At 40.7% G+C, this 19,513-nt stretch overlaps 1 protein-coding gene across 14 annotated transcripts in view; it reads right to left on the reverse strand.

Moving 5' to 3' along the window:
- ELAVL2 (ELAV like RNA binding protein 2) overlaps window positions 1-19,513 on the reverse strand; it is a 166,667-nt gene that overhangs the window by 117,789 nt on the left and 29,365 nt on the right. Inside the window, exon 1 of one of the 14 annotated variants that reach the window (XM_040481396.1) lies at window positions 19,201-19,401. The exons of 10 other annotated variants lie outside the window; for them this stretch is intronic. The gene's annotated coding sequence lies outside the window, so the exon portion shown is untranslated. Of the gene's footprint in view, window positions 1-18,800; window positions 18,908-19,200; window positions 19,402-19,513 lie in introns of those variants that run through there. 3 more of the 14 variants (XM_040481386.1, XM_040481399.1, XM_040481388.1) reach the window with 3 other exon arrangements.

Consider the following 19,513-nt stretch of genomic DNA (forward strand, 5'->3'; position numbering starts at 1 on the left):
TACAAAATTGCCCCCAGTCTGATTTCTCTCAAGGCTTCTACTACCCCTTTAATATGAAGGCTTCATCGTGCCGGTCACAGAAATGAAGACACTTTGGCCTGATTTCAAGGCCCTCTAGAAACCCAATTATCCTCCAATAGTCAAATTTATTTCCTCAACACGCTATCCGTGTATCATGTGCAATCCCTCTCTTTTCCTCCTAGAAAAAAAAAGTCGTCTTCTTCTCTATAAAACCTCCTTCAAAGCGCCACTCACATCTACCTACCTTCCCAACTACGGCAGCAGCCTTCACCAAACCCACACTCCCATACTCCACTCCTCACGTTTCCTGCCTGTGGGCTGTCAGCCAGACTTCAACAACTGGGGGACAACATCCATATGCAGATCTTCTAAACTCCCAGAGTCCTGGCACAACACAGGCACTGAACAGTTTAGATGGTAGACAATATTAAAAATTTATTAAAATGCTCTGAAAACTATAAGGAGGATTATCTTTTGAATTCGTAATTACATATTAATACTTTTGTGAATTAAAAAATATATGGGTGATGCAAAAAGATCATAACTGCTAAACCATATAAAATGAAAGCTAGAAGTCTTTAATTCTTCCTTCCAACCCATACTCCAGAGGTTAACAGTTTCATTAGCAATCTGAACACTGTCAAAATGAAGACAAATGTATACCAGCACATAGGAAAGCAAATACTTCAGTACACACAGAGATAGATCCTTCTGTGATGCTCTTTGCACCTTGCTTTTTACACTTAAATATCAGCACATGGAGAATTCTTTCTTTACAGAGGACTGTAATAGAGATACATTATTTAACCAATTAATTAACCAATTTAATTTAACCAGTTCCTTACTGAAACATTCCAGGGTTTTGCTACTTAAAACAATGCTGGCAACAAATAACAATATACAAGAGGGCAAAAATATAAATTTAAAGATAGAAAATGCTGGTTCACAGTCTGTTTGCATTTTTAATTATGCTAATTGCGGCCAAAAAGCCCTCTAAAAACTCAGCAATTTGTGATTCCTCCAAGGCATCGTCTGCATTTTTAAAATGAAACCGAAATAATGCAACGGTGTAAAGGACAGGGGACTGGGAGAAGGAAAGAGAAGCCAGGCACCAGCAATGGGTCTAGAGCCTCCAACCACTCACTCACTATTCATAACACATTAAAAGCAACACATCTTTAGCATTGGTTCTGCTTGTATAAGATCAGGGCATTGGTCAATATTGTGGGCAAGGGCCCCTCAAGCTCTAACTTTCTTTGATGCCCTTGAATTTGCTGAATGTAAGAAACACACATTAAATACGAAGACAAAATACTTACTCTCTTGTGCTGCCCAGAAATAAACAAACAAGTGCTGGGAAAGTCAAACTGCTGCACTGGGAGAGTAAATGCTCTGATAAAACCCCTGCTAGGAATTTAAAAATGGGAGTGAGATTGAGACTGGAGGAAATGGCTACCTAAGAAGAAAGATAAAAAACCATTTCAAAAATAAACAAAAAAAGGATGATTTTAATCATTTGGGGGTTTCCTAGTTTAGGACAGGCTGCATCTCAGTAGAAAAAATACATAGCTAAACAGCTATCACGAGCAAAGACCAAAGCAACCTGATGGTGACTAATAAAAAGTCACAGACATCCCTTTCAAGTTTACCATCTGAAAAAGTGTATGTTAACAGGAGATATGATTTGCTAAGCTAAATAAAAGCCTTCATTAGCAAGGAGTGACAGGATCACAACCCTGCTGCTGATAAACTGCCAACATACCCGAGACCTTCAACGAAGGGCTGCCCATTTAACATACTGCAGCTTTAAAATGAGTTGCTCTAGAACAAACAGTTCTATGTCAGGGCATACCAGATGGAGCTGCTCTTGTACCCTGGATTGTGTGTGCGTGTGTGCATGGGGGGCAGGAGAGGGGTGGCAGGATACCCCACAGGAGTATCCAGTCTAGTAACCCTTCCTAAGGTTAACCTTCCATGATTACAGCATCCGCCTTACCCCCCAACTTCTCTGCTTCTGAAAAGACTCAGTGCTGAGCAGAAAGCAGCCATTCTTCCAACATCAGGAAGAGGTTTCACACTGCTATTAAATGACTGGCCCAGCGGTCATCTCTAGAGCCTGCCTCCTTAATCCCAGCAGACACAGCCTCTTCAGCCCAGTCCTGAAGCGGTGAGGTCTTTTTAATATAGCATGCTTTGAAACTGTATAAAATAGGTCATAAATACATGTAGAAGGCACAGTCTCCATCTAGTCAGAGTGGTTACAGAAGCATCACACCAGATCTTTCCCTGTGTGGTCCAAGTAAATTGTTAAACTCACCAGCTCAGAGACTACAAATAGATACAGTGAAATCTTAATTATGGGGATGGATGAAGAGACACAGCACATCATCCTAAAATATTAAATTATCTATTATCCAGCACTTAGACATTACTCTTGTATAGTAATAACTAATACCCATTTAAAAATATCAAGATGCTCAGTTTAAACATTAAGAATTTTTATTAACTCCAATTGGTAAACTTTGTACGTTAAACACGGCATCTTCATAGTAACCAGGGTACCAAGACAGAGTATACCCCCTCACACACACACACACAAACTGTGTATACAGTGTTTACCTTCAGCACATGTAATTCCATAATTGTAATCTTGATTTTGATATAATAGGACCTACTACATTCAAGGAATACAGTTGTGAGACAGGATCACGGATATCAAAGAACCAATTCAGTTGAAAACAACACTTAAAGTGTCCCAAAAGTGCAAACTAATTTAAAGAGCAATTAAGAACAGAACAGACACCCAAGGCCACCCAACCCCCTTCCCTCACCAGCCCCTTAACTCTCAACTCTGCTGTCCATAGAATACAAGAAGTACCATTAGAATTCTCCTCCCTTGAACTAAAACTGGTTTTACTTCTCTCCAACCTTCCTCAATCAAGAGTTGAGGCTGTTGCATGTATATATATATATATTTTTTTTTTTTTTTCTAATTTTCTAATGTTTATTCAGAAAGACACACAGCATGAGCAGGGAGGGGCAGAAAGAGAGGGAGACACAGAATCCAAAGCAAGCTCCAGGCTCTGAGTTGTCATGACAGCACAGAGCCCAGTGTGGTGCTCAAACTCACAGACCACGAGATTATGACCCGAGCGGAGTCAGATGCTTAACCGACTGAGCCACCCATATTGTATATATTTTCAAAGGCTTCATTCTGCACCTAAGGAAAAAGGGACTGAAATCTAAAAAGGAGTGACAAAAGAAGATCCAACAAGAAAAAAAAATGCTATACATCCATATTACACAATTCTGGGCGATACTAACTAAAAAGGATTCAAAGTTTTGATTGCCTTCCAAAAAAAAAAAAATAACCACACAATATTAAAAAGAGAAAACTGCTTTAGCCATCAGAGTCCACCTCTCTGAGGAAACTAATGAGTTAAAAATATATTCTAATAAGTATAATACGCAGGTAAGATACTGTTTTAAGATAGCATGCCATAAATTCACTGTACTGTTCTGTGTGTGGATAAGGAAACCGAGCCACATGGAGAATTTGCTTCCTCTTCGTTTTGACTCTTGGTTTCTTGTCTTTTTCTGATTGCTTAGAGAAATCTCCCAGTCTTTACCAATCTCTTACAAACATACACAGCCCTTTAGGATGAAAGGACTGCCCAAAAACCATTCAGGTTTTTTCAATAAATGTCTTCAAGATTTCCACAAAGAAAACTACCCAAGCCTCCCGCATCCCAACAAATGCTTTAAAGACAATTCCAAATTTTAGTTTAAATATGAATGAATACAGAGAGGAAAGCAGCATTGTGAAGAAATACGGAGGGTTGTCAAGATCTGGTAGAAAAAGAGTCTATAAAAGTTTATTCATAAACTAACCAATTAAATCAATGACAACTACAATTTTGAGTGAGTTAGTATAGTCCTTTAAGGCAAGCAAAAAGCTTAACAGACATTCCTCTTTAGTTTTTACCAGCTCCATCAATAATCTGGAAAAACACTATCAAAAAAATACTGATAAATTAAACTTCAAAAATCAGAACATTTTCAAAGCCATGAATCAAGAGAATAAAGGATATAGACAACACAAATCTCACTGCTGGAGTTGGCATTCGTTGTATAGTTTTTAGTGTGAAAGCAGGCTAATTATTGTTGTCCTAAAGAGAACATTAAAATTTGTTTCTCAGCTGTTTAAAAAATAAAAAAAAAAAAAAAACCAGCTCTACAGCAGAATACAAGCAAGGCAGATCCAGGTTCCAAAGTTCACTATGAATTAACAAGCAAAACAGGGTTCAACTTAAAACCCTTTTCTAATATGCTAATGCCTATAAAATTAAAAACTAAAAAGCCTGCCTTCGTGTGAGTAACCACAGGGAAAAGGTAGACAGGAAGAAAGATAAAATTAACAAAGGAACTTTCCTGACAACTCCACTTTAAGTTAGGAGCCCCAAACACTTTTCCTTCAGAGCACAAATCACAATTACAAACAATAACTTTTAGAACTTTAACATGTGTCTCCCCGAATAAACTCTTAAGTTTCACATCAGCAAGAATTGTATCACGTTTACTAAATCTCCATATGTAAGACAGTGTATAATGTACAATATGAATACAAATGTTTACTAAATGAACTTTTGCATAGGAAACCAAGAAACTTTACACATGGGGTAGAAAAATAATTGTTTTTTAAACTACTGCAGAGCAGAAAAGTTTGATGAATAATCAAACAAGTGAACAAGCAAGCAATCAAAAAGAGCAAAATACCATTAAGATCAGGAGGCTAGGCAAAATAAATCATAAAAGTGTAACATCTATGAAAGTGTAGGTCTAGAGAAAAGCTTCAAGTTTCAAAGAAGCCACTAATAAAAACTAGATTTTGCCAAAGAAAAATACAGTGAACATTTTCAAATATTCATGAGCTATTTAATAAACCATCACCAAATCTGCTTCATTTTGTTAGACAATAACAAACAGGAAATAATCATGAGGAATGAAAAAGAGAAAGGACGAATAATGAAAAAATTCCTATGGCTAAATCTCCATACAACTCTATAAGGAAACAAATAAAATAGGACACCCACAGCTTGACAACAGGTCCCTGGATCTCTTTAGGTTTCTGAATTTCTTAAAGAACTGAGGAACTATAGAAATATTTAACTCCGAAGCTTTGGTAGTCTAGGCTAACTTTAAAGAGAGGAAAAGGGGCGCCTGGGTGGCGCAGTCGGTTAAGCGTCCGACTTCAGCCAGGTCACGATCTCGCGGTCCGTGAGTTCGAGCCCCGCATCGGGCTCTGGGCTGATGGCTCGGAGCCTGGAGCCTGTTTCCGATTCTGTGTCTCCCTCTCTCTCTGCCCCTCCCCCGTTCATGCTCTGTCTCTCTCTGTCCCAAAAATAAAAATAAAAAACGTTGAAAAAAAAAATAGAGGAAAAAACACAGAAATTAAAGAGAAATGGTACATATTCATTAAAGTCATAGGTTAAAATTGTACTGTCCTATAAATTGAAATGACATAAAAAGCTATTCAGCTCTGAATTCTGAACACAGATCTTAAATTTGTTTCTCCTTGTGATGTCCTAAATCTTGGCTAAACAATAAGGAACATCCTTGGCAAGACTGCACCTATAGGCTTCTACTCTTTGCTGTGTGTATTGCTGTGTGTATTGGCCTATGGGGCCAATTTTACACTAGAGACACCTGCTTGTAAGGTAGAGACAATTTGATTGTTTTATTTATTTTTTTTTTTGGCTTACACCAGCTTCACAGAACACAGATGTTTATGATCAACAAGGAATAAACCATACACAGGGATAAGAAACCAAAGAACATGCTAACATGCAGCTACTTCAGCTTCTCAACTTTAAGACCTCACAGACTGAAAGATCCACCACTACTAACTTCTCAGCTTCGAGAGAAATAAAAATCACTGCATTATGCAGACAGATTTAGGAGACTCAAAATCACTGTAAAAAATTTTTACATCTAAGATGATGAAATACAGCATTGGTTAAAGCGGTAATTTTTACTAATATTTTCTCGTAGTAGTTAAAATTTTAATAAGATCACCTGTCATTGTGATTTACCTAGAGATTCAGATAAAATTTTCTCAACTGACAGTAAGTTTCAAGTACTGTATTATCTTACTTTTCCTATAAATTATCTCTATTCTAGGGGCGCCTGGGTAGCTCAGTTGGTTGAGCATCCGACTTCAGCTCGGTCATGAACTCGCAGTTTCTGAGTTCGAGCCCCGCATCGGGCTCTGTGCTGGCAGCTTGGAACCTGGAGCCTGCTTAGGATTCTGTGTCCCCCTCTCTCTCTGCCCTTCCCCTGCTCATGCTCTGTCTCTCTCTGTCTCTCAAAAATAAATAAAATGTTAAAAAAAAATTTTTTTAATTATCTCTATTCCCAACTTTGAATTCAAGTGAATCAAACAAATGTTCCCTAAGTTTTTACTACAAATAAGTAGCACATTAGATGCCAAGAGAAAAACGATAACAATAATGATGATAAAGTCCCTTTTCCAGAGAAGACCAAAAGGATTACTCTGAACCTATATTTTTCCCCATCCATTCTCCAACCAATTTTTCTGACAGTTAAGCTGGAGAAACAAGGTGAATCAAGTACACTCTTTACTGGGTGTATATTTTGTTTGATTCAAGTTTGGACATCATACATCCTACTGAACACCTGACCTGCAACTATTTTTCTCAGAACAAAAATAGTGGTGTTTCTAAAAGCCCACCAGACTTGGAAAATATTAGTTTCAGAAACTTAAGCTTAATAAGGAATAACTTTTAGATTCTACACTACAATGAGCCAGGGTTACATGAATGTCACTTTCACTGGGAATAGAACATATAGTATTTCCATCTTTTTTCCTGATTTTAGCAGCATCCAAAAATAAGTTGGAGACAGTGTCTTCATTCCCTTGCTTATAGAAAATAACCAATCCATACTTCATATGCTTCCAAAAAGTAATCCTGCAAGTCAAGACTGCCAGCTGGCATCCGGAAGACACCAGCCTGTGACAGCCTGCGATGGAATCCTTCCAAAAGTCACCTAGCCATGGGCCTAAAATAGTGCAAGGTCAGAATCATGCGCCGGGGGAAACAAGTGGGCATTTTGCTGGGAGTGTTACAGGGACCAGAGTGAGGCTTTTAAAACAACAGTAACAACAGCTCTACCACTGAGGAGCCAAACATTATAGCCTGGAGATGAGATACAGTCTCTCAGCTGCCTCTTGGATCTGAAACTCTGGCCTTAGCAGTCTTAAACTACAACCAGCAGAACTATGCAAGGTAGAAAACACATCATTTTGGAGTTCATGGAAAAGGTATTGAACAAAGAGTCACAGACCTAGGTCCTACTTCCCCACTCAGGAGGTTGAATCCTTAGGCAAACCACCTAACCTCTGAGCTTCATTCCTCATCTATAAACTGATTATCCCTAGGAAGCTGTGGTAAGTTTCTGGAAGAACAGATACATTGGGCACCATCACTGCCACTAGAAGAAATGCTCTCATCTCCTGGTTCCATGGTTCCGGGTGGTGCACCACCTTCAATTACTGCTTCTCCTGTCCTAATAGGCCAACAACTAAAACCAGGCAGCTCTTTGCTGTCCCCTCCAATACACTGTCAAAGTACCCAACACAAGATTTCTTACTCTGATTGCATTCTTAAGAAGCAATAATTTAGAAGTTACTTTAGAAGTTGTACAAAAGGGAGACGAAATGTATCTCTTCATTCTTCTTCATGAGATCACCAACTATGTTGCTCACCATCAAATCAAACTTTGCCCCTTACTGTCCACAAAATAATGCCCATAAATTAGCCAAACTTTTTTAAAAGTCCAAGAAGAACAAGAATTTGTCTTTAAAAGTTGGCTCCAACTGAAGGCCTGAGGCTCTCCAGAAAACCAAGGAAATGAAATAGCATATAATAGTCTGTTTGATCACCTCTCCGAAGAAAAAAAAAAAAAAAGTAACGTAAACGCCCTTAATGCAGAAAAGCAACAGGCAGACCTGAGCCACAAAAACTGGCAAGAGAAAGCTACAATCAGCATTCTGGAGAACCCATAACCCTGCCAGATATGGTCTTAGGCATGAGGAAGACTCAAGGAAAAGGTGCACATCACTGCTGTTAAAAGCATTCCAGCTTCTGACCTGTTACCTGCTTTCTGCTACTGGAACTATACTAAGAGGAAGAAGCTGAATAAACATTATAATCTTTACGACTTTTTCTCAGGTGTTTTGAAAAATGTTATTTTTGATGCTGGTACGTCATGCTGTGGAGAGACTATGGGGGGAAAAGAAAGGCTGGGGCTTCATGCAGTACACACACACATACACACACCCTGCCTGGGATCGTTCTGGGACAAGAGCAGAATTAAGACCGTCACAGCAGCATCTCTGTCCAGCCACAACTTAAAACTTGGCAGGTTCTGCATTGCGTAAATATGCTTCACCAGTGACTGGGCTCCTGGCAAACTAGGAAATATTCATACCACAAAAGAGAATCAAAAGGAAAAAAAAGGACATGGGAGGAAGTGAAGACAAGGGAGGGACACAAAACTAAGTAAATAAATATATACCCAAAACTGACCAAGAAAAGCTACACCCTCTGGTCCCCAAAGCAATATGCAGCAACCTGGCAATATCCTTAATGTCCAGACTACAGAGTTCTGTCCCTTTTCTCAATCCCTCAAACACTACCAAACTGAGGGGCAGGGCAGGGTGGGGACCACAACATCTTCTAAATTATCATTTTCTGTCTCACCTCCTTAAGCAGACAAACCACATGGGAAGACAGGATGTTTTAAAAACCTTCTCTAGGGGCGCCTGGGTGGCGCAGTCGGTTAAGCGTCCGACTTCAGCCAGGTCACGATCTCGCGGTCCTTGGGTTCGAGCCCCACGTCGGGCTCTGGGCTGACAGCTCAGAGCCTGGAGCCTGTTTCCGATTCTGTGTCTCCCTCTCTCTCTGCCCCTCCCCCGTTCATGCTCTGTCTGTCTCTGTCCCAAAAATAAATAAATGTTGAAAAAAAAAATTTAAAAAATTTAAAAACCTTCTCTAAAGCACTCTCAGTATCTACCATTTACAAATAGCATCTCATGAAATAGTAAGTATTATATAACATTCCTGGCTTCTAAGCATGGTCCCAATACAAAAAACTTGAAAAATGTTTTAAATCCTGGGGTGCCTGGATCAGTTAAGTGTCTGATTTTTGATTTCAGCTCAGGTTATGATCTCATGACTTGAGTTCAAGCCCCACATCAGGCTCTATGCTCACAGCTTAGAGCCTGCTTGGGATTCTCTCTTTGCCTCTTCTTCTCTCCCCCTCCCCTGCTTGTTCTCTCTAAAAATGAAGAAACATAAAATTAAATTAAAAAAAATTTTTTTAACCCTTTAACAAAACTAAGAAAACTTTAGATGAGTTTGTTAAGGATCTAGATGCCAAGTTAACCACTAGCCAGCCCACCTATACCAAAGCCTTTATCATACAGAAGTAATCTCCATGACAATGGTTTTCAACCTTGAGGGAAATAAAACACTCTTTTTCCCAGTTCTCAATTCCCCACTCCAAACCAACAATCAAGACACTGTAAAAGCTCCTCAACCAGATGACCCAGGGCACACCAAAATAAGCAACAAGTTCATCTTAAAAAATCATATAATCATGAAACAGGATTGGTACTCTTGGTACCAGGAGTTCTTTTCAAACGCCTCTTAAAAATAATATACTTATGAGGGGTGCCTGGGTGGCTCAGCCAGTTAAGCCTCTGACTATTTCAGCTCAGGTCATTGTCTCATGGTGTGTGAGTTCAAGTCCCACATCAAGCTCTGTGCTGACAAGTGGAGCCTGCTTGAGATTTCTCTCTCTCTCTGCCTCTCCTGGGCTTGAGTGCTAAGACAAATGAACAAACTTAAAAAAATTTTTTTTTCCAATGGGGCACCTGGGTGGCTCAACTGGTTAAGTGTCCGGCTCTTGGTTTCAGCTCAGGTCATGATCTCACAGCTTTGTGGGTTTGAGCCCCACGTCAGGCTCTGCACTGACAGCACAGAGCCTGCTTGGGAGTCTCTCTCTGCCCCTCCCCCACTCATGCTGTCTCCGTCTTCCTCAAAATAAATCAACTAATTTAAAAAAAAATCACAATCTTAAAAATTTTTTTAAATACTTCTATAATTTTTTTCAATAAAACTATATACAGTTAATTCAAAATTAGTTTTTTTTAAAGAAGCATATACTTTTACTCACACCCCAAGTATTAAAAAAATGAAACTTGGAAGAGCTGCAGACTGCACCAATTTTTAAAACTGCCAGCATAACAAGCCTCTTATTCAGAAGAATTTCGCTAAGATGTTCAATACAGGGACATAACTCTAATTCCTCGTTATGACTGGTCCACCTCAAGTGGCTGCCAGGAGAGCAGGGCTTTACAGGCATTGTTCTATCCTTAGATGCTACATTAACGCTGTTGATCAAACAGATCTTTGGATCTGTTTGCCAGGCTGAACAAAAAGTTAACTAGAAATGTAAGTGCTTAAAGTCACCAAAAGGAAGGCTCTACACTGACATTTTCTACCTACTTATCATTCATCTATATTCATCTCACTAGACATTAACACACACCAAAGATACTCTCTGCTATTCAAATTGTGCTATTATGCTCAGGACTAATGATATCCACCATCCTTATTGCAAAAAAAAAAATTACAGCATTGGTCCAACATATGTGGAGCCTCTTTCTACTTCTGCTGGTCCATCAGCCTGCTATACTGCACACGTGTGACAAAGCTTCGCTAAAGCTGTCCTGCTGTTTCTAGAGAAGAGCAGAAAAGGCTGAAGTCTGAAAAAAACAAGGGAGAGAAGAGGAGAGACAACACACATAAACCTCACACCTGGTAACCTCTCATATCAGCTCTTTTTTACAGCATTCTGAAGGGAAAATGTCTTTTCTAAGCTGACACCATCAGCAAAGCTGTTAGCAGGTGGGCCACAGGCCTCTTTTAAACAGCTCATAACATCCTATTAGTTTTCACAGCACCAAGCAACTTCTGATGACCCCAAAGCATGTGACAAATACAAGCAGGTGACCAGCAGGAAGAAATTCCTACTCCCAGTAGGGGCAGGTCTAAAATCCCAGGGAGAGGGAGAAAAGGTAAGATAAAACTGCTGGAAGGACATCTTATAAAGAAAAGAGAAACTCTCTTTAGGCCAGAGATTAAAGGAGACTTCTTTAAATGAGGTAAAGGAGAGATCTACATTTATACAGAGTGATCTAATATAATTCAAATATTTGCAAGGACAATCAAAAGCATATGAAAACTTAAGAACTCCCACTTTTGTCTTTATATTTGAGTGAACTTTTAATTCCCATGGCTTTAGGAACCGTCACAAAATCACAACTCTAATATCCACAAAGGCCAGGCAGTAATTTATTCCAAAGTGAAACAAATTTGGCTCCACATAAAAGATGCAGTTGACAAATATTGGCTCCGTGTTGCTCCACCCTTCCAACTTTTCAAGAGACATGAAATGTGGCTCTAGATCTTTATATGGTATTTCCTAGCACCTACAACATTTCACTACTTTTTTGAAAAAAACAGGTTTAGGGGCACCTGGGTGGCTCAGCCAGTTAAGCGTTCGGCTTTGGCTCAGGTTATGATCTCTCGGTTCATGAGTTCCAGCCCCACGTGGGACTCTGTGCTGACAGCTCAGAGCCGGGAGCCTGCGTCGGATTCTGTGTCTCCTTCTCGCTCTCTGGCCCTCCCCCACTTGTGTGCTCGCTCACTCTGTCTCAAAAATAATAAATGAATAAACTTAAAAAAATAAATAAAATAAAAATATGGTTTAGGCAAAATAAAACAGCTACGGACCAAATATAACCCTGGCCTGATCTGGAACCTATGGCAGAAACTATTTGTCCATGGATACTCATTTCTTCTTTTTGTCCTCTAATGTCAGCAATTCACTTGATCACAGAAGATATTCTTCAGGGAGTAAAATGTAACAAAATGCTTAAGAGTCAATACAACTGTTCAAGCCAAATGAAAAAAATTAATACAGGGACAAATGAGTAGGCTGTACCTGTCCCAGAATTGTCAGGCAAGAGGTAGAACTACCCCAGGGCTCAGAAGCATGGACAGGTGACTAAGAGACAGAGGGCTAGCACAGAGGTGTCAAAGAGAAGAGAGGAAGGCTGTGGGTAGATCAAGTTCCTTGCAGAGACAATGGGAGCAAAGGGATAAAAGTCAAAAGCACGGATGACCTAGTATTTGAGAAAAGTCCATGAGTCATTCACAGCTATAGGCCAGAAAGGACCCCAGAGGTTTAAACAAAATAAACCAGCCACCAGTAAGTAGCACCTCCGGGAAAGAAAGTGGTGTTGAGTAAACTCATACAGCAACAGGCCTTAACTGGGAATAGGTTATGAAAACTTGCTCGCTCTATAATAAACTCTGTATACTTAAAACGGTCTAGCTAGTTCCGCAATAAAGGCGGGTGATCCTCACATCACCAGAGGGGCCTCCAGTAGGGAAGCAGGATCAGTAAGATTTTAAAAAACTGACTTTGGAAAGTAGCTCAGAGTAAACTCAAGATCAAGTACAATCGGTTCCAGGAATATTTTACCCACCTTACCCAATTCACTGAATTTATTTTCAAATACACGGTGATTTATTTGCTTCGAGAAATACCTCTTGTACTTCTGATACACACAAATGATGCCTAAAGAATAAAAATGTGTTAAACATGCTTTAAAAACTGAACAAGTGAGCAATTTCCAATAACTTACTTGACAGGGCATCCATCAATGACTTCACTTAGGGTGGTAAGAGGGTAGTGAAACAAGCAGGAAAAAATTTATTTCTATGTGAACTCCATTTTGTGATGTATAGGAATAGATTCTTGATAAGAGATTAAACAAAATTCAAATCAGGAAAATAGGGACTATTTTAATTTAAATGCTTAAATTTAAAAATTTGATTTCTCATTGAAAAAAAGATGTAATATTTAAATTAAGACATTTATATTCCTGGAATGTTATCTGGCTTAATTCTCATAATTTCACATGTAATTTTTTAACATTATTTATATTTTCAAGAAAAAAATGCATCTTAAACTTCCCTTCCAAATCCCATCATCATAGATATATTTATACCTATTTCCATACTAAAATGTTCAAAGACACCATTCTCCCAAAAACTCCCTGCAATTTGGGAATTTTCTCTTTCTCCATGGCAGAAATATACATTATATGATGGCATGTTATGAAGAACTACTAAAAGTTATTGTTCTTAACAACACACTTAAATCCAAATATATAAAACTAATCAATGGGAACCACCTATCACTACCTTTCCAACTCAGTAAACATGGTCAATCCACTCCCAAAAATCTCGTATTTTCATAAGCTCATCTTTACCTCGTCCTTGACATGTGGAGGGTGAGGTTTTATAGTCAAGGAAGTTAAAAAAAAAAAAAAAAAAAAAAACAAGGACATAGTAATTGAGCAAAACCAGACAAGGGAAACTTCAGACTTCCAGCTTAGCATATTGTACCTGGCTCGGCTAAATTAAGAATTTCAACTTAAGTGACAAAACCTACTGAGGCAAGACAACTCAGTAGCTAAACTGGCAGCATTGTGCTCACCAGAAGACCTTACATGTGTAGTATTTGTTTACAAAATCAGAATGGATTTTAAAACAAACTATAAGACAAGGAAGCTTAGAATCTGCCTTCGATGAAAGCTAAAAGCCCATATTGGTAAGGCTACTGCAGAGAAGAACTGATCCGAAAGGCTTTGCCCTGCCCTCACTAGTATATGACAACAACTCCAATTTTCAAAGTCCTATTTCCCAAATATAACCTCATTTTATTGCTCTTTAATCCTGAGGGCAAGATGGTAAAAACTATACAGAAATTTCGGTGTATGTACATTTCTCTAGGGAGAGAGCGCCCACAGCTTCCTTCAGATGCTCAAAGAGATCAGAATTTGATTATTAGCTAGAAATTTCCATTTTATAGGGACTCCGTAACGAAGATACAGGAAAGCTGAGAATTCCAAAGCAACTACTGTGCCTCTTCTTGTAAGGAAATAACACTAGTCAAGAAAATGTCTAATAAAGCTTGAACTGAGTTTGACCACGGCTAAAAGCAAAATGAAATAAAAACTCATCCTGAAATGTTGATCTGCTTGATATTTATGAAAATATGGATTTCTGTGATATTCTGTTAACACAGTCTTTACGGTTGCTGAAATAATCTCCAGTAACTAACAGCCTGCAACAACAAAAATTCTACAGGAAAAGAAAAGCTAGTCATGTAGAATACAAATTCCTTTTTATGAGACAGACTCCTTTAAGTCAAGGGGAAAAGGCTGATATGAATCTATCACTATTAGATTAGGCAAAGGAAAAATATACAGATACCTCAACCTAGGAGTTCAAAACTTATCTGATCTAGAGCAAAACCTTCAACATGTTTAAAAACAAAAAAAACAACATCAGAAAAAAACCCTATCATTTTACTGTCTCACAATAAACAAATTTATTGAGAAAAAAATGTCAATTATTTTTCCCAAATAATTTCTAAAAGTGGGTAAGGGGGCCTTGCCTGTCAAAACTTATTTCCTATATATACATTTTCAGTCAAACTGACATAACTAACGGAAGTCAGATATGGAAATACACACAAATACTATGTGTAAGTTTAAAGAAAGAAAAAAAGTTACCTGCAATTAATAAGGCAAACTCCAAGTTGGTTTAGTTTTAGTCTCATGCCACCTATTCCTATGACCTTGGTTATTTCACCTATCCTACTCTTTGCAAGAGCACCCATCCTCTTCTATATGAAGATTTATTACAAGCAAAACCTGTATGCCATCATCCAAAACTATTCAGCAACGCTCAAAAGGGAAACATACAATTAAGAGTATCAGTAAAATTGATGCATTCAAAACCTAGCCTATAACTCTGAGAAAATAGTACCTTTACCAAAAATAGGTATCTAATATAGCCCAATCCCTGGACAGATAGTATTAAAAGGGGAAATATCTATAGGAATGCACCCAGTACAGGGTTACTCAGAGAAGAGTTGTCTTTTGTTTTATACAATAAAATACAAGGCTAGAGATACAGAAAGTCCTATTCTCTTAAAAAATATTTTCCCGGGATCTTGCTAAAATTAAAATTATGATATACATCATGCATGCTGAAATCTAAATGTTTGTTAGTGAAAAATGTCCTAAATATTCCATAAAACATCCATAGGATTTTACTATCCTAAATTCCTATTTTTAATTCAGATTCTGAAAGTTACCAATGCTACTTAAACCACAAAGCATGTATCTTTTAATACACAAAAGCCTTAAAACATAGTATTGCCTTTTAAACTAAAGCACCTTCTGTTTCTGCTTAACAAATTTATATTGCTCAAAATCAAGAAAGAAAAATCAACATTGCAAACCAATTAGTACCTAGAATCAAATACATAGACCTTAAATGTCCTGCCCAAATCAGAAACATAGAACAATGAGTTTGGCATTAAAGTACACAACATGTAGGTTCTGTAAGTAACCAGAACCAGTGAAGACTTCCACATCCGTAGAATGAAACTGGCCAAAGCAAGTGAACATTCTGTGTGTCTAAGTGTCCTCTACATTGTTAATTCAAGAGTTGGGTGTGGCATCACCAGTGCATAAAGCCATCAAATTTCAAACAGTTCTGTAATATATTAGCATAAAGCAGCAATATTGGCAACTAAAAATATTAACAAACAAGAAAGACTTTAGCCAGAATAAGCTGCATAATCTGTGGATCCCCATGTGAAATCAAGGTACAGAGTCCCCTTGTTAAAAATTTAAGAATTTCAAGGGAGAGCGGTTAATACTGTATGGGTTATATGTCCACAAAGCAGTTCTACTTCCAAACAACTACTTGTGCTTAAAAACAAAACCAAACCTCAAATGTGGTAGTTTACCATGATTCATGGCCTGTCCAGCGGAATATGCAAAGAATAAGAAAGAGATGAGGTAGAAGGCTACGGGCTGGTTTTCCATAGGGTGACATACCACCCACACCCCACAGCCCCATACCACCTCACCTATATACAGCCCCCCAATACCATCAAAAAAATAATAACCTGACCAGGCTAAAGATCATGGATCTCTAGGCTCCCTTATTCCAAATAAACATTGGTGACAAAGGTGGCAAAAAGAATGTGATATGGTAACTTTAGTAAGAGTTCAAATGAGAGCAAAAGAATTGACATTACCAAGCAGATCAATCTACCAAAAAGGTTACCGGTAAAGTCAGTCTTAATAACATGCTATTTTGGAATATCCAGTTCTTTGGGCAAAAAAGAACATGAAGGGCGGTGCTCTGCCATGCTAATGCCGGAAAAGATCCCAGGTTTAAAAAAATCTATTTTTTTTCCCATCAAAGAAAAGCTGACCCCAGTTTAGAAGTCAGGGTATCCTTCATAGCTTTGTTGTGTCCTTAAGAAAACTTGGGACTTGCTTCTAGAATGAAAGAAAGAGGTTGGGGGGAGGGGGGAGGCAGTATTTTTAAAAATTATAATCATGTTAACAAGCAAAGCATGGAAGGCTAGAATAGCAGGAAGTGGTAACAACGATTCGGCAACAAACATCTGTCTGCACACAAAGATTGAAAAGGCTGGACTAAGGAACGGGGCAGTAGAAATGCCACCTACAGCACTGTTGTTCCACATCTCACTGGGAGATAGGTCATAACTAATAGCGCAAAACCCCGGCAGAGAAGGACTTTGCTTCTCTGGTAAAAAAGAAATAACCAGAACCAACCCACCCTCCCCCCACCCCACCCCCAAAAAACAAACAAAAAGGAACTCTTAACAACTCATGCATTTTTAGTCTAGAAAAAAATTTTTAGTCTAAAAATAAGGTTCAGTAGTAAAATGACAAGCCCAGCCTACACTCACCAGTTTGGCGTACCTGTTCTATTCCAGGAGCATACCCTAAAAATTCTCTTCAACCACAGGGACAGTGTGTACAGCTTAAAAGAGCTGACCTGATTCCTAAGTTAAGTAAACACTACACAATGGAGCAAACACCTAAAGGGGGGGGGGGGGGGGGGGAAGGGGAAGGGGGCTTAAATGCCTCAGGCTGTTTTTGAGGGATAAATAAAAAAACCTCATTCCCCGAAAGGTGGCAGCACAAAGTTACCCAAAAAGGAATTAAGGGGCCAGTTTTGATCACACAAACACAAAAATTCTCCCAAAAAGGAAAAAAAAAAAAAAAAAAAAGGCAGAGGAATCATATAAAATTGGATATAATGTAATAATTTAATTTTTCCTGCCCCACCCTAGCTATTATCTTCTAGACAGTTTTTTTTTCTTGCCCCCTCTTCCCCTTTTCTCCCCCATTTTCCAGGGAACTTTCTCTAAGTACGAACACCCTCTCCAGCAGTATTAAATCAACATTCCTACAAACCTGTTATAAAGAATAACCCAAAAACAAATGCAGTAATGTTCCAGTCCATCCAGCAGAACAGTCATCATTTCTAGACCAAAAGGTCCAGATGAGAAAGTAGATCCAGAAAAGCTTTTCTACCCGCTTACCAAAATGGAGACTCTGGGTCAGCTTCCGCAAGAGCGAGCGAGCTTAGCACAAATGAAAAATTCAAAGGACTCTCGGGAAACGATTCTCGAGAAGATTGTCTTCAAGGGCAACTAACCAGTATTTCATACAAACTGATTTTCTAAGGGGATGGGGAAATCACACCCCAACTGGTATTCGAGTGGTTTTAAATGGACTTATTTGTCTCAAGTTTGGGACTGAGGTACATTTTTATGAAGACAGGATTATTATGGGTAGGTCCACCAGAAAATTAAGTTTTAAAAAACTCCTTGTCCTTGACGGAGATCTATTCATTTGGCATTGCTAAGCATCATTCCTTGGGGAGGGAATAAAAGAGAATAGATACCGAGTAACAAATTCTCCTTTCTCACATTCTCGGAAAATGTAGAAAGAGAATAAGAGATGAAATTTTTATCATAAAGATGATCATTTTAAATGCACACTATTTTAAATGACCATCTGGACAACTACAACTCCATGCTCAAAGCTCACATCTAGAGACGAGGTTTTGCGCTCCAGCCCTCCAGGATGACAAGTAGCCTTTTAAGACAACGCTGTGGAAAGACTGCTTGCTGGTCATTGTCAAGACCACTGGAGAGGCACCTGCTGGTGAATCCATGTTGGTCTGAGCGAGACCACCAATCGCACCAGTGCACGCACACACATCCGTGCACGGGGGCCGCAGCTGGCCAGCCCTCCTGGCAGAGCTGAAGGCACGACTGCCGCAACCTACCGGAGCGAACCAAAGCCCCGGGTCCAGCTCGCCCAGCGATTCCCGCCCAGAACACCGCTCGCGCGCAAACCCAGGATGCCACCGCGAGCTGCGACCTCGCGCGGCTGCGCCCGGCCTCACCTAATACCGCGCAAGAGAACGAGCGGCCCGCGGGATCCTCTTTGCTCTGCCCCGGCCACCCCCAGTCCCATGCCACCTCCGCACACTGCGTGGCCGCTGCAAGTCTCCAGACGCCCCGGGAGCTCCAAGGACCACACGCGAGGAGGTGCCGTACCAAGTGGGCACGCCACCAGACACCATCCGGCAGAGGAACCCACCGCACACAGTCTCCCGAAAGGCGGGGTTGTCAGTTCGCCACAGGAATCTTGCCCTTTTTCTAGAAGAGGCGCGGGGCGTCGTCGCTGCCGCTCCCTCCAAAGCACTCACCTGCGTCTCGGCGCAGTTCCCCTCGCGCTACACGCGGCCGTACCGGGGCACGTCCAGGCCCTGAACACGCTGCCTGGACCGACTGGCCCCGCTCGGCTCCCGCCGCCCCCAACCAGCTAGTGCCCACAGGAGGGGCGGTGCCACCTCCCGAGGCGCCCAATTCCCTCTACTCCCGCCGCAAGGGGCCGAGCTCTAGGAACTTCGCGTGCACAACCTCCGCCGCCCCCACCGGCGTTCCCGCCCGAGGCCGGACTAGGGCTTCCCACTAAGCGGAGGCCGGACTCCGCTCGGCGTCGCGGCGCCCGCACACAACCCTTAGCCTGGGCGTCCAGAACAGACCCCGGGCCAAGCGCGGCGTGCCCGTCCTCCCCGCCCCCACTCCCACGCCCCCCGCACTTGCCTGCTACGACTTGGAGCTGCAGCTACTACGGCTTGCGCCGCCAGCCGTCAGCACAGCCGCGGAGGAGTCGCTCCGGGCGGGCTCCGCGGAGAGGCGGTGGCGGCGGCGGCGGCGGCGTCCCCAGTCCTAGCGAAGGCAAGAAGGCGGACTGGAACCCGGCGAAACCCCCGCCCTGCCCGCGTCGCGCCGGCGACCGGCCTCCTCACCCGGCCGGCAGCTGCCTCAGTGACGCCCAGGCGCCGCGGTCCCGCCGTTTGTAGCGGGGCGGGGAGGAGGGGCTTGCTTGGAAGAGCGCCAGGAGGCGGGGCCGGAG

The sequence above is a fragment of the Herpailurus yagouaroundi genome, unplaced genomic scaffold (assembly GCF_014898765.1).
Source record: "Herpailurus yagouaroundi ecotype Mexico unplaced genomic scaffold, PumYag 160, whole genome shotgun sequence".
In the NCBI taxonomy this organism is placed as follows: Eukaryota; Metazoa; Chordata; class Mammalia; order Carnivora; family Felidae; genus Herpailurus; species Herpailurus yagouaroundi.